The sequence below is a fragment of the Babylonia areolata genome, chromosome 8 (genome assembly GCF_041734735.1).
Source record: "Babylonia areolata isolate BAREFJ2019XMU chromosome 8, ASM4173473v1, whole genome shotgun sequence".
In the NCBI taxonomy this organism is placed as follows: domain Eukaryota; kingdom Metazoa; phylum Mollusca; class Gastropoda; order Neogastropoda; family Buccinidae; genus Babylonia; species Babylonia areolata.
The window spans coordinates 16192747-16209557 of NC_134883.1; the positions used below are offsets into that span (position 1 = coordinate 16192747).

Genomic DNA, 16811 nt, shown 5'->3' on the forward strand with positions numbered 1-16811 from the left:
TGTGTGTGTGAACAGGGCGGACGGGGTGTCATGACAACCGAGAGGTGTACACAAGCCACAGTTACGCCCAAGTTTCCACACGTCGCTTTACTCCCGAACTTTCGAACAGGAATGTTTTTCCTTTCCGACCAACGCAAAGTTGTTAAGTTCACGGACTGACTGACCGGTTACCTTGCTGGTGAAGCCGGTTCCGTGCCCCTTGTTAGAGAAATCTTCCCTTCTTTTTTCACGTCTCTGTGTTCTTCTCTACATCAATTCAACAAGTACATTGAGAGGGGGGAGGTGAAATCCGTCAACCGTAGCACTGTTAAATTGCTCAGTGCGAACCTACTGTCGGCATAAAAACGTGAAGCGGTATCTGAATTTGAAATCTGTAGTGTTACGTAGAAGAAATAGAAGAAGAAAGAAAAAAATCTAATCGCTGGCTTCAAAACGTTGGGGGAAAAAAACCGTCAGAGGAGGCCATGCATGAATATTCTTTTGCACACACACACAGATGGGGTGGGGGAGGGGTGGGAGGCAGTCGGGACGGACGGAGATGAAGGAACGAGAGTATGTTTATAGTCTTCAGTGCCAGTGCTGTATCAGTGAATGGGTTCCGATTTACGATTCTTCGCGTTGAGCGACCCGTGGCACTTGACTTCTACATGCCTTCTGTCTGTGTTGCATATTGTTGTTTGTTGATGTTGTTTTTTGATATTTATTTATTTATTTATTTACTTATTTATGTACGCTTATCTATTATTTATTCATCTTTTTTTTCTCTCAAGGCCTGACTAAGCACGTTGGGTTACGCTGCTGGTCAGGCATCTGCTTGGCAGATGTGGTGTAGCGTATATGGATTTGCCCGAACGCAGTGACGCCTCCTTGAGCTACTGAAACTGAAACTTTTGCCTGGTCCACAGTGTCGGACAGCCTATGGATTCTTGTCACGAATGTCGCGCCGTGGCTGTGCTGCCTGGGATACAGACTACATTCGCCAAAACAATGATACAAGGAAGTACACACAGCGATATTATCAGTGGTGTAAGACAAGATGTTGTCTGCCGCATCTCCGTTTCAACTTGACATGTCCACCAAGACACCAGACAACAGGACTTTGGCACATAGATGGCTTCTGTGGTCGGCTGGGGCATCCATAACGTGAAGTGGGCAATATCCGCAGTCCTTCCCCTGTCCCTTTCCAGCGTCTACAAGACGGAAAGTCATAAAATGGTTAATAACATAGTAATATATTCTCAACATTTTTTCCCTCCACTCTTTGACTGGCCTTCTTTACATCATTCGAGAGGGGAAGAAGAAATGCATATATTACAATGTTTTTTTGTTGTTGTTGTTTTTTTTAATTCATTTTTTCCGTCTTCGGAACGAAACTGAATTTTAAGAACACGGGGGAAGACATGTGGATATTGCTGTGAAGTGAACTTAACATCAATGAAGGAAACGAGAAATGGAGTACGAGCATGTCTCCCCTTTCCATCAGACCAACGACGAAAACATCATTAGCAGCAGCACAGTTCTACCCGAAAAACAACTTAAAAAGAATAAAAACAAACAAAAAACCCCTCAAAACACAGTAACCGAAGAGAGAGTGAGGCCTGATGTTGCTGTGGAGTGAAGACAAAGGCTAACGAGGTACAGTATTGATCGGTCACGTGGTATGGTGGTTGTGAAGTAGGAATGGTGGTGGTGGAGGGACTGACAGATCCTTTGCCGACATGTGGATCGTATTGTGATGGATGACTGGTTCTGAACGCTGTGTCCTGTCAAGCTGTTCGTGACGCTGACAGCAATGTCACCACGATGACATATATACACAACACTGCGTTTGTATTGTCTGCGATGCCCACGTGGAAAGGGCATGACTCGAAACAGCGTTTCAGTTGTGGCTTCCGTGTTATTCCCCAACCTTGCAGTGAAAACTGAGCACTTAATGTCATAGTTTCACACACAAACACACGTACGCACGCATAGTCTTATTGATACCTTTACTGTCATTAACTATTCCCCACTCCTCTGTGTGTGTGTGTGTGCGCGCGCGCGTGCTTGTGTGTGTGCGTGAGCCACATTCTCCGGAGGTCTGAAGTAACTGAAACGCCCCTCTGTGTGTGTGAGTGTATGTGTGTGTGTGTGTGCGCGCGCGCAGGCACACACGCACACACACTTGTGTCTCGGCCCAGCAGTTGTATGTGAATGAAGTCGGCTAGAACATTTCAAAGTTATAAATCTAGATGTGGAAAGAAAGAGAGGGAAAGAGAGAGATAAAGAGAAAGAGAGAGGTGGGGGAGAGAGAGGGAGGGGGCGGGGCGGTGGTCGAGACAACGAAGACGGATATCTGGAGTGTTGAGGGAACTGAGAGAATGGAAAACAGGCCTTTAAAGATACCGCCTCACCGCCGAGTACCCAACGCAAAAGCAAAGCCAAAGCCAGAAAAGAGAACAGGCATAATGATGTATAATTATCCAGCTGTACTCATTATACACGAGCAGCCATCGTGCACAAATCAATATTCTTTTTTTTTTTTTTTTTTTTTTAGAATGAAGGATAGTTATAGGGGTTGGGCTGAGTGAAAGCGAGCGCGCGTGTGCGTGCGTATGTGTGTGCGCGCGCGTGCGTGTGCGTTATGTGTGTGTGTGTGTGTGTGTGTGTGTGTGTACGCGCGCGCGTCTGTGCACGCGTGTGTGCTTTTGTGTGTGAGAGAGAGAGTCCAGTGCAGTCATGAATTTGATTAAAGTATAAAGTACTATTACTACTACTGCTACTTAGTAGTAGTATTAGTAGTTGATACTTAGAAGTAGTAGTAGCAGTAGTAGTACTAGCAGCAGCAGCAGCAGTCGTAGTAGTAATAGTAGTAGTAGTAGTAGTACTTCTACCACTATTACAACTGCTGCTACAACAACAAGAAAAAATGACAATATTGTCAAGTTGCTCTTGACAGTAGTAGTCGTCATAGCAGTAGGGGGCGGAGCGGTGGTCAAGAAAACGAAGGCGGATATCTGGAGTGTTGAGGGAACTGAGAGAATGGAAAACAGGCCTTTAAAGATACCGCCTCACCGCCGAGTACCCAACGCAAAAGCAAAGCCAAAGCCAGAAAAGAGAACAGGCATAATGATGTATAATTATCCAGCTGTACTCATTATACACGAGCAGCCATCGTGCACAAATCAATCTCCAGTGTTTTTTTTGTGTTTTTTAGAATGAAGGATAGTTATGGGGGTTGGGCTGAGTGAAAGCGAGCGCGCGTGTGTGTGCGTATGTGTGTGCGCGCGCGTGCGTGTGCGTTATGTGTGTGTGTGTGTGTGTACGCGCGCGCGTCTGTACACGCGTGTGTGCTTTTGTGTGTGAGAGAGAGAGAGTCCAGTGCAGTCATGAATTTGATTAAAGTATAAAGTACTATTACTACAACTGCTACTTAGTAGTAGTATTAGTAGTTGATACTTAGAAGTAGTAGTAGCAGTAGTAGTACTAGCACTATTACAACTGCTGCTACAACAACAAAAAATGACAATATTGTCAAGTTGCTCTTGACAGTTGTAGTCGTCGTAGCAGTAGTGGCAGGAGTGGTAGCAGTAGCAATAGTAGTGCATGTGTGTGTGTGTGTGTGTGTGTGTGTGTGTGTGCATGCATGTATGAGTATGCACAAGTTTTTGTATTGATATGCAAATGTATGTATCCTAATTTCTACTGTATCTGTGTCTGTGTATGATTTTCGATTTATGTTTGTACCTTTCTATGTACTACCTCCCTCCCCCGCCCACCGACCCCAAATATTCCTTGTGACCCCGGTACACTTGGTAAGAAAGACCTATTCTATTCTATATTTTGAATGTACTAAGATTCACAAAGCGCTAATACAGCAAAGCATGAACTCATCCATCTCGAACACAAAATACACAGCAAACAAGCCCGGCACTCTAACAGTGTACAATCACGCCCGCACCCCCCTCCTCCCCAATCCCACCCCCATCCCCCCACTGAAAATATAAATGCAGTTTGAGAATTTGCAAGGATGGCAAAAGAAATGCGTCAAGTAAAAAAAACAAAAAACAAAAAAAACCCAACTACTTGGAAAGCATTTTTTAAAAGATTTGTTTCAGTTTTATTTTCACTGTGTAAAATCGTGCAGACTGATCAACATGATTATGCTACAACATCTGCTTAAAACTGTTTTAAAGTGAGGGACAGAAGAAGGCAGGGAGTCCCAGGTTTGTGCAGCTGAATAAATAAAAGTGCTTCTCTCTACCAAATGTTAGGATTTGGAAGATTCTGTCGTCACCAGAACAGGGGAGAGTTTTGTGGGGCATACATGTTTAACAATACATAACGGTACTGAGGTACTGATGTTTGAATGCCCTCTTATTAAGCTTAGTTAATGTTTTACTTGATGTTTTTCGCAACTGCCAAACACACAGTTACAGGAAAACTAACAGGAGAGAGAGAGAGAGATTCGGATTCGGATGGTTTATTCAAAAAAGGCCTTAGCCCCTTATGAAGGGGTGGTGTTTAAACTTATTGAGAGAGAGAGAGAGAGAGAGAGAGAGAGAGAGAGAGAGAGAGAGAGAGAGATGGTAATGTCAAAATAAAAATCATTGAAATAACTTATAAGAGCAGTCTCGGACAAGTGATCAATGCAAACTGAGGACTTGTGCATCAACACATCGGTCACCCACACCCACCCACATACACGTGTTCACGAACGATTAAACACACCTGGTTCACCGAACCAACAGGTAAGCCACTTACCTTCTGAGGTGCCGACAGATTGATCCACGGAAAAAAACCCACACAACACCAACCCAGTCAAGCAAAACACGGTGAGTCTAAACTATCAACAACCAACCACACCACTGCACCCAGCTTGCAGCGTGACACCTCCCTTCAGATTTCCACTGAAAACAGTTGCATTATTTTCCGTCACCAACGCAGCAATATGTACTGATGTTGACGAACTGGATAACAACCAACCTTTTCCCTCACAGATCCAACAGCAAGACAGACTTCAAAACAGATCGCAAAGCCCTTCAGGTGAAGTCTGCCAACTGCCGGGTCTGAATGACCTGGTTTGACAGCGGAGCAGACGACACGCACGGTGAGCGCGCGAATTTGTCGCCCACGTCTGCTGGAGTGAGCTGGTTGACATGCCGAATGGAGCTGTTTCAGATCGAGAGCTCTGCCCGTTTTAGACTGGACAAATAATTTTGATTGATTTCTTAAAATCCTACACTTTTTTCATCTTGAAGCAGGCAGTCGTGATATGTGTGCACGCCTATTATGTTAACACTAATGTCCGAAAAACATTGGTCAAACTGCAAAATGGGAAAACCTTTGGCCAGTTTCTCTCACGGTTTCTGCAACTAGGCTACCAGTTTATTCATTCATTGATTGAATAACTTAACTTTCGTTTCATATCATCCTTGTTTATTTCACGGGACAAATCATTACATTTTGTATGTGTGTTTTCGTTTGGTTTTTGTTTTGTTTTCAGTTTCGATGCGAGATGAATGCGTACTCTGCAGTTTAAAATATGATTTGTTTCTTTGTGCAATGTTGTATTGGAGGGCTATTGTAATTGTTCTCAGGAATGTATTTCCCAACTGTCACTGGCGTTGGGGAAACGTGGCTGGCCGCCGTACATGTACACTCATTTTATTGTCTGTGTACGTTTTATTTCCTCGTAAAAGTGAGCTTCTCTTTCGTACAGGATCTAGCCACTGATACGACAGTCCTCCATGTGTGTGTGTGTGTGTGTGTGTGTGTGTGTGTGTTGCACAGAGAGAGACAGAGACTGGGGAAGTAGAAAGGAGTGAGTGTGTTGAGAAAAGACAAACAACAACCACACACACACACAAATAACAACCGAGAACACTCCCAAACCAAGTGCATGTACTTGACACAGGCGGTACAGTGTGAAACGAATGAACGATCGCCTGACAGCCAACAGAGCGGAACTTCTGGGTCGCCAAGGTCAGATATACATAGATATCATTTCTGTCGGGTACGCCACCCCTGCACCCCAAAGCGGAGCGTGTTGTCAAGCCGATCTTGTCACCACAAGGCTCAACCCGTGAACAGGGGCGCAGCAGTTGCACCTCTCATGCAGTTTGCGCATGTGCATTGTTCGGGAGCTGCATTTCATTCACTCACACATATATTTCCAGGAGAGGCCTTGACGTGTATGGCCCTTCCCTCTTCTACTTTGTTATTATTCACAATTAAAAACTCACATTCGTAAGTTACCACATTATGCAGGCGACCGTACTCAGTTTTCGGGGGATGTGTAAGCTGGGTAGGTACGCATAGGCTATCTGTTTCCATTCCCCACGGAACCCTGGCGTGGATTCGTGTTGTTACGTTCATCGTGCTCATTTATATCTGCGAGACTGAAGTGTTCCGAAAGCACGTTTTTAAAAGCCGCCGTGGTGGACTGAAGAGGTTAATGGCGTGGCGGGCTTCATGAAGAGGTTAATGGCGTGGCGGGCTTCATGAAGAGGTTAATGGCGTGGCGGACTTCATGAAGAGGTTAATGGCGTGGCGGGCTTCATGAAGAGGTTAATGGCGTGGCGGGCTTCATGAAGAGGTTAATGGCGTGGCGGACTGACGACTAGACTTGACAAGGGTTCGAGTCTCATCAGAGATGTGTTTTTCCCCCAGTCCGTGGCCGGCGGCTACTCACCATGAGTTGTGTGTGATAATTTATCATGGGCTTACATGGGGAGACTGGGACCACAATCGAGAATCATCCACATTTTTTTTCCATTATGAATGAGGATAATGATGTTGTTTTGGAGGTGTTTTTTATTTTTTGGAAACTAATGTCACTTGGAGAAACAGGAAGCAGATTATTCCATTAACAATAGTTATGACTGTTTAGTTTTCCCAGACATTTTATGGTATGGACGTATAACCTTCCGTTGCAGTAATCAAAACTTTCAGATCGATTTAAGGAGAATGTGAAGACAGAAAATGGGGAATTTCACAAAGAAGGTAATTTGGAAACCATAGGAGGTGAATTTTGTTTTTAGAATGTCAATATAATTAGAATGTCATATATATATATATATATATATATATCGACCCCTTTCGTTCGTTGCTGTCTGCAACTAACATCGCAATGGGAAGAAAGATGATTTAAATAAACTCACAAAACGTGTGAATAGTGTGTAACCCTAGAGCGAGCATATCGATATGCTGAAGTTTGATTTCATACAAAATTTTTCATGTTTCGTTTTTATGTTTGTTTCGTTTGACATAATTGGACTGAAGGTGTCATTGAACTTGTAAATATGCCCACTGTTAACGTATCCCCCCCCACCCCCAAAAGAAAACAACAAACAAACAAAAAAACAACAACAAACAAATAAAAAAAAAAAAAAAACGGCAAAAGGATGAATTTCGTTTGCATGTTCTTTGACTCTTCAGATATCTGATCACTGTCAGTCTGAAAACGTCTGTCATTGTGGTGCTGTAAGATATTCCTATTCACCATAAATCGCTCACTGATGCCGACTCCTTCGTTTCACTTTTGAGATCGGGTCTTCAACCTTAACTGGCCTCCTTTCTCTTTTGACTTTCGTGAACGTCGACTTGCATCCTGCTGTGTTCTGTAACTTCAACAGTTAGGTCATTCGCTCATACCTGTTTGCTTTTTTCTTTTCTGTGTACCCGCTCGCCAAAGAGAGACAGGGGGGAGATGGTTCTGTTCCCGCCCCACGAAGTGAGTTATGGACCGTGCCCATCAAACCTGTCAATAAAGTCAGTCTCTCGCTGCGTAAAGTCAAAACTGCGCTCATGCGGGAAGGTGAAGGTCGAACAACGTCGAATAGGCACCTGTACATATTCATCTTCTTTATTATGAAAAAAAAAGAAAGAAAAGGGGTCATGTGTCTCAAAAGTTCAGTGTCAAATTCTTGTTTGGACGACCATACTGCTACCACTACTTAACAAATCAATAACACATTACATCGAGGTGTCTACGCAACGTGCAACCTCAACAAAATGACAGCCACATACCCCCTTCCATCCCCCACCAACCCCTCAAATCCACACACATACCCTTACACGCCCGCACATCCAGCAGTTAATGGAAGGGAAAAGACCCCCAATGGTGGACTGGTTGCTATTTTTTCCGACGAAACGTTAAACTGTATACCCCCGAAAACGGAGTATGGCTGCCTACATGGCGGGGTAAAAACTGTCATACACGCAAAAGCCCACTCGTGTACATACGAGTAAACGTGAGAGTTGCAGCCCACGAACGCAGAAGAAGAAGTTAAACTGTATGACGTCCTGAACGCAAAATAAATCAGTCTATTCCCAAACGTAAAAGAGCCACTGGCAACAAGAATTGCCCCTGGCCCAAATTCTCAAACTTGAAAACCCCGCCGATAGTCCAGCGTGTTGAGTTTTATGCAGAGCAGTAACTGAAGCATCTGTTACACTCACCCCTATGCCCCCCCCCCCCCCCCCCCCACCTACCCCCACACCTCCTCACACCCACTCCCGTTTTAGAATCCGTCATTTAAAAGAACTTCACAACATGGACGTACTTTCCCTCATCGCATTTCAGGTGTGGTGAGGTGGATGAATTATACCAGTCCACTCGATGTCATGCCTTCCTGAAAAAAACAACAACAAAAAAACTGTGACTGGTAAAGAAACATTTACCAGCTGTGCTTGGTACGATTGTGTGAAACCTTCGAAATAAACAAGTTCAGCTTTCTTAGTCATGTATTCAGAATTAGAGAACAAATAGCAGCGAAAACATTTAGATGCTGAAACACAGTGGAAACGGCAACGCGAGAGAAGCCAGATTTTCGCAGATTGTATCGTGACGTGAAAAGTGTCCAACACAACACGTTACAATACAATACAATACAATACTAAAATGATATAATTATGACAGTGACAGGAAAAAGACCTGCGTGCACTGCTCCCCCCTCCCACGTCCTATGGTGGACACCAATAAGAGTTGTTGTGTTGTTTTTTTAAAGTAGAAGCTGGACTTCAAACTGCTGGCCCCAAATCCACGTGCTTCTTGCAAAGTACAAGTTGAACTTTACCCCCACCTTCCTTCCCCTGTCCAAACAACATGGAATCGAAATCCACGATGAATGAGTGAAGGGAAATAATCCCATTAGCAACGAGACGTGAAAGGGAAGGTTATCCCCCTCTTCACACATCATCGGTTCCGTCCATGCAAAGCGGCGGTGATCATGGTGAGTGGGACGAGAGTAACGAAGAGAAGGCAGTGGGGGATAGGGGGATGGAGTGGCGCCTGACTGCCACCTGACCGAGTGATCGGCTGGTTTCCACGAGCCGAGGTTCCGATCCCTGGCAAGCACCGAAAAGGCTGATCACTGAGGTGTGACGTTCTGTGTTCTCTGTCACAGCAACCACAGGTTTTTCTGTGCTCATCATGACACTGTAGAGGTGGAAAGGGAACGTGGAAATGTCAGGAAAACGAAAGACATATTTGGACTGGAAGGCAACTGTAGTAGGATATAAAAAGGACAAGGGAAGAAAAAAAGGTCAAATATATATATATATATACATACAGAGAGAGAGAGAGAGAGAGAGAGAGAGAGAGAGAGAGAGAGAGCACAACAGGGAACAGCGCAGACTTGTCAAGAAGGCGGTGGTTGACAGACACGCCTGGTATCTCCATGTGCAAGCACCGGTATCACACACACACACGCACACACACACACACGCACGCACACAACACACTGACCACTGTAAATTATGCACACTACACCAGTCCTGTAGGACACGGTTTCACAAAGGTCACTGTGACACACAGAATGCGTGCAAACAATCATTTTATTCACCCAATGTCTGCCAGACACATTGCCACCCACCCATCACAGACGGCAGCTACTGACTGCACATGCATACAGTGTAACATACAGGTATAATTAGTTAAGATACACGCCTCCTACACTTATTGTAAACTGATATTGTTCCACTTGCCACACAGTCGTAGTGATCACACACAGTACCGCATCAAAACACGAGGTCTGAAATACACAGACAAGAGAAAAGCACCCACAAAAACAATCTGGTTTTACGTGATCTACAGATGTTTCCAAGGTGAAGGTCGACTCAGCATCGTGCACAGTGGTCGGACAATGATGACACAGTCAGTTCTTATGGGCAGATAACTGTCTATAGTTGATGTCCACTCCACTCCGTCACTGCCCCCTCCCCTCACCCCACCCCTTCTCCCCCAACACTCACCAGCTTGATCCAGGCGGAGATGATAGAGGGGTACAGGAATAATAATAATACTAACAACAACAACAACAGCAATAATAATAATCAATAACAAATGATAATAATTTCATACAGAGCATAATCTTTGGTAGTGCAACCCATTGCACTGGAATCTTTCTGTCACCTTAGATTTGCGTCACCCTTCATTAAGTTTGTCAGTCTGTAAACACATTTTCACAACAGCAGTGAGGTTGCATACCTGTCACGAAACACACACACACATATACTTACAAACTATGAGATTACAGATTACAGACCTGTCACGAAACACACACATGACACCTCGTCCGCCCTGTTCACACACACACACACACACACCATGAGATTACATACCTGTCACGAAACACACACACACACACACACACACGTGCCATTAGATTGCATACATATCACGAAACACACACACACACACACACACGCGCGTGCCATGAGATTATATACTTGTCACGAAACACATGCACACTTGCAGGGAAAAACACACACACAAAAACTAAGTAGAGGTACAGTGCAAACGTCAGTTTTAAAATGTACACTCTCCACTCTCTTTCAGAAATGGTTAGTGAAAAAAATAATCACAAGAAGAAAGGAAGTGGTGGTAGTAGTGGTGGGGTGTGGGTTGGGTGGCTACATAGTGCCATGCTGATCTATCATATATAACAATTACCTGATGCTTTCAGTAATTATTAAAAATAATAATAATAAAAAAACCTTTCACATCACAGCATACAGTTTGCCAATAGTTTACGTCCACATCTCCAGTCAAAGCATGAATAATGATTTTCTTGAAAAAAAGGGGGGCTGGGGGTTGGGTGGTATTATGAGGATGTGCAAGTTAAGTGACTAAATGTCCAACAACAGTAATAGTAGGGTAACCGCTCTAAACTGTCTATTATACTGATAACAATTTTCTCTCTCTCTCTCTTTGTCTCACACACACACACACACACACACACACAAACATACACACAAACATACGCGCATAACCGAAAGCCAAACAAAGAAAGCGTTTACAAGCTCTCTTACGGTGCAACAAAGTGTGCATCACCACAACAATACACAGTTCACAAACTGGTAAAGGAATAAAAATGACTTTCCATCAGCCTTCACATTAGAGCACATGAAATTCATTTAAACCAGGTATATACACACACCAAATTATGGCTACCTCGCGTACTCAACAAACATGTCTTCCGATATATAAATGAATAAACGAAAAACAAAAAAATGAGTAAATATACGAATAAAACACTACTCAGAACTGAAAACGTTTTTGTTCAAGGATTAAGATTTTAGACATGACCTGTTCTTCCAGTCTGTCCATGCTAATCTGCATCCACTGTAATTAGCGCACACATTTATGAAGGAAGAGGAAAAGAACTGAAAAATAATCGCGCAGTCTAGTCCAATCCGACAAGTGTGTGAAATTATCAATAAAAAAAAAGAAAAAAAAGTATATATATATATATATAAAATAATAATAATAACAAAAATAATAATAAAGGGGGACACATTCTCATGAAACTGTTTACTGACATGCAACATGCAGACGCAGACAGGCCAACTTAAATCGAAGGACAAACCAAACATCTTCAGGGAAAAGAGGCCAGAGTATTATTCAACATTTAGTAAATGTCATCATAAGCGTAACGTTTTCTTTCGTACATTTTTGCACAGAGCGCTCTGAGTAAAGCCGACCAGCCGTACACGGCATCAAATCGCATGATTCATTTCAAACGTGGTGTGAACACAGCTGATACCTTCCAGTCCAAACAGCTACTGACCATCTTTTGACAACCACACAGAACAAGCAGGACTACGTCAAAATTTGAACGTCATGTAACAAAACTGACGTCATCAACTGTCAACACGCCCTATTATTCACGTCATAAGGATGGTAATACTCGGAAACATGACGACATTCCTCTTCAACGCCAATGTCTCTAAAAACAGTGGTCAAGCTGCTGGTGCAACCTTACGTCTATGGACAAGAATAATGACAGTTAATAATTCGAAACAATCGATGTGTCACCATCAGTTTCTCCCCAAGAGCACGTACAAATTTCCCAAATAGTTGAAAACCATCAGCAACTGAAAACGATGTCACACCATTCAGTTCACATCCCGCCGGCATATTCCACTTCCCTGTCCAGCGCAGTTTCCCACATCATGCATTATGTGTGCCCAATGTCGCACACTGCACGGTCAGTCTGTGCACTGAAGCGGATGAGCACTTTCTGCATTTTTTGCTGTTCGTCAAGATGTCCTTTCTCTCCACGTCTGACAACTTGAACAGAACGAAACACTGCTACACAATCACTGCTTCTACTCAACAGATGTTAAAAAAGGCAAAATAGCACTGAAGCGGATGAGCACTTTCTACATTTTTTGCTGTTCGTCAAGATGTCCTTTCTCTCCACGTCTGACAACTTGAACAGAACGGACACTTCTACACAACCACTGCTTCTACTCAACAGATGTTTAAAAAAAAGGCAAAATAGCACTGAAGCGGATGAGCACTTTCTGCATTTTTTGCTGTTCGTCAAGATGTCCTTTCTCTCCACGTCTGACAACTTGAACAGAACGAACACTTCTACACAATCACTGCTTCTACTCAACATGTTAAATATGGGAATTACAGAAGAAAGCACATTGACGAGATCAAATCACTTACGTAACAACTTGGTTTTATTTCATGTGTTAAAAAAAAAGAAATAAAGGAAGCCTTCGTGATGCGTGGATCAGTGCGATTTGGTAACATTCACCAATACAACTTACAATGACAGGCTACCCGCGCTTCTCAAAATCCTCTCTCTGCCTCGGACTCTTTTGGTGGTGTGCATCTGCGTTGGTTTACCACCTGCATTCAGAAAGACAGACATCAACTGACTGCTCATCTGATGACAAAACAACACAGTCAGCTGTAGTCTATTCACTGGCTTGATTTTGCCGGTAGCCTACACCATTTATACCTAAATTGCATTTTTTAGGTATACCCCTCACAAAGAACTAATTTTAGGGGTCACTATAAAAGAAAATGGCGTATTTAAGATTAAAGAAGCATGTTATTTAAACTTAGAAATCATAAGAATACACACGTGAAAATAAGTAAAACATCATTAAACAGCTATACCACAACGTTCATAAAAAACGGATGTACAGACTGTAAAAATTACATGCCACACGTATGCTTTCTTTGGGAGATGACGAGAACCCCCCTGACCACTGGGGCACACCACTGTGCAGGCACTGACCACCAGAGGTGGACAGCACGTGCCATGAAGGTCACAACGAAACTGGACGTACACTGGTTGGCTACGATGACCAGTTGTAACACATAGACCTGATTGTATCACAGAGAACACAACCAAAACATTCCAGTCGCCTTGTTTTCAGCCAAGCCAGCCATCAAGGACCTCACGAAACTATTGCGGTAAGAACATTAGATGACCCCCGAATACCTCTCTGAACTATTCACAGTATCATCTGACCACACAAACCTCTGAACTATCACAATATCATCTGACCACACAAATCTCTGAACTATCACAATAATATCAGCGGACCACAGAAACCTCAGAACTATCACAATAACCACCACAATAATGACCACCCAGTACAACAATGACCACCACAGCCTGGGATCAACACCCACCAGAAGCGGGCCTGCATCACGGAGACGCTGGACATGACTGACCAGCCCTGCCACAACTGACCGCGGGAAGGAAGGTGACGGTGACGTCACACCACACGTTCCCTGGCTCCATCACTTAACTGCTGACTGTCACCAGAACCCCTTTTCTGCCACAGTACTGGCCTCACAAGGATGTCTCCAAATTCAGACAGGTGAGCAGAGGACCCACATTCAGCTTGATGGAGAGACCGTCACCATCTTTGCCACACCCTCTCTCTGCTTCCTTACTCTTCGTGAATCAAAACTCCACATGCATTCTTCTTTCACTGGCTTTGCTGGCGACGGCAGTGTGAAATTCGCACGGAGGAAAAACAATATCACAAACACAAGAAGGAAAACAATATCACAAAGAAAACAATATCACAAACACAAGGAAAACAATATCACAAACACCACAGAGCGTAACGAGGCAATGGAAGAAGACCCTACAACACGTATCACACACCGATGCAAGGCGGACACCACAGACCAATCACATCACCACCCCCATGTACACAGGTATCTCAGGCTACAGAAAGAAGGAAACCCTCACCCCAGCGCTCCACTATCACAGTCTGGTGGATGAGCTCAGTAAGTGTACACAGGATAATGTATGTCGGTGAGCCTTGGACATTCCTTCACTGCCCCTCCAATCCACAGCAATGGAACTGCTCGTCAGCCTTGCCCAGCCTTGTCAGTCTCCCATGAAGGTCGAACAGTGGTTTTGTGACTACACTGTGGGGTGACATGGTCAGTCAAGTCAAATCCTTTACTAACGAGGGTAACGGATTGAAAAACGAGGACTGTGCCTTGTATGTATAGTCCGCGCCCTTCAGAGGGACGAAAGAAAAGAAACGAATCGTGAACAAAGCATGGGTACATCAAGTCTTCAGTCTGGGCAAGTCCAGCGAAAACCTTGTTAAACCAAGGATCTCATCACCAGGCGCGATGACTGAGCGGTCAGTGTCCAACTTTATTTGGGAAGGTCCGGGAGTTGAACCCAGCAGTGCATGGTGAACGAAGTATGACGGAGGTTCCCCTCTCCTTGTGTGAAGGTAGGCAACCCCTGACATTGTGCATCTCCATTCAGTCAACTGAACTGGTCTGAAGCCGAAGCTGGGTCAGTTTTTGGACTGGCGTCAAGCGAATGATGGGTCAGTCTGTCAATGTTTCTGTCACTTCACACAGACCGTGACGTGTTTTCTTCATAATGCAAACAAAACTAACACTATCGAAAGGCGTTTGCCTCTGTATGCAAACATCACATGACGTTACCCTGGACATTTCCTTCACCAATGTCAGAGTTAAGTAACATAACGGACGTTGTCCCTTGCTGCTGAACGTACCCCAGGTGTGTTCACCATCACTCATGCATTCAGATGAGTGCATCTTTACAGCCCTGTCGACACACAGGACTGTATGAAATTCCTTCCGACCGAGCTTTTGGCCAAGTGCAACAGTGGCAGAAGCTGTGACATTGTTTTCCTCCTGATACGTTTGGTACTCATTCACATTTTGCATTCACAATCGAGTGTGTTGGGATATTTGACTACAAATTTTTTTTTTTTCTTCTGTGCGAGTGAAAATACAAGTCTATAGGTGAAAACTTACAATGCGTTGTAAGTAAAACCAATGAAAATGACGTATCGCTACTTCACAATGGCCGTGGCAAGTGTACAGTTCAGTTTCTTGAGAAAAGTGATTGAATTTCCAAGGCTCACAGACAAACGGGTATATAATTATGCATGCAACCAAAGGTAAAAAGTCAACCTATATTCTACAAAACCAAACATATATATCTTGAATATGAAATATGTGCACGGAAAGTGATGACTATGTACATACTCATGTCACACATGCAACATCATCAGCGCGGTATTGTATAAGTTCAACATGTAAACGACACCACGAACGCATCACACCGAATGACGGAAAAAACTCACACAGAGGCTTGCATAAAAAGCTGAAGATAACAGGAACGTCTATGCTGCAAAAGTGGACTGACTTCCTACCCGATCATTAAACACAGCCAGGGACCACACAACTAGTTCACAAACACGGGCACACCAACACAGACTTGGTTTTAATCTCCCATTTTCTGTCCAACTTCCTTCACAGTACCCCTTCAGGCAGGACACAAAGTGATGGAAATCAAGCAGCGTGCCGCCATGCTGTTGTGTTCTTGTCTCTTTCGTTTAGGTCGGGTGTCTAGACGTCAGATGAGTAGTGCAGGTGGAGTCGTTGTTTCTACTCCGCTCTCACACAGATAGAACAGGGAGTCAGAGAGAGAGAGAGAGAGAGAGAGGAGAGGAGGGAGAGAGAGAGTCAAAGAGAGGGAGAGAGAGACATGGCACGACATGACAGTGAGGGAGGGAGAGAGAGAGAGAGGGGGGGGGGAGAGAGAGTGTGTGTGTGTGTGTGGAATGGGTAGACATAGAGGTATCAGCTCAAGTTATATATATGTATATAAACACATTGTGCGATGAATTACAAGATTACTTCTTTAAAGTCTAAACAAGGACGTGATCTGACACCGTGAACCATCACCATGACCGTGACCCAGTTTCTGACCAACCCCTGTCACCTTGACTGTCCACATGACCTTCAAGTTGACCTCAGCGGGTTTGGAACATGGCTCACACCACTCAGTGCTTGCTGAGCTGAATCAAACCTATGGTTTCTTTCAGATTTTCATAAAGAATGAACCAAAACGAAAACGTCCAACAGACAGTGTGTATTCCCCCCTACACAAGGCGCACATGAAACCTGTTCTGGTCACAGTGACCTCTACGCTCTGAACACTGTCAGCCAACTGCCCAGCCAATGGACCAGAAAGCTCAATAAACCAGTAAATACATCCATAAATAAA

General features: G+C 44.0%; 1 protein-coding gene across 5 annotated transcripts in view; it reads right to left on the reverse strand.

Annotated features, from left to right (window-relative positions):
* LOC143284575 (uncharacterized) overlaps nucleotides 1–5234 on the reverse strand; it is a 51273-nt gene extending 46039 nt beyond the window's left edge. For 3 of the 5 annotated variants that reach the window (XM_076591385.1, XM_076591384.1, XM_076591387.1), the window contains exon 1: nucleotides 4744–5234. The gene's annotated coding sequence lies outside the window, so the exon portion shown is untranslated. The remainder of the gene's footprint in view (nucleotides 1–4743) is intronic. The other 2 variants (XM_076591386.1, XM_076591388.1) reach the window with 2 other exon arrangements.
* Nucleotides 5235–16811: the final 11577 nt, after the last annotated feature.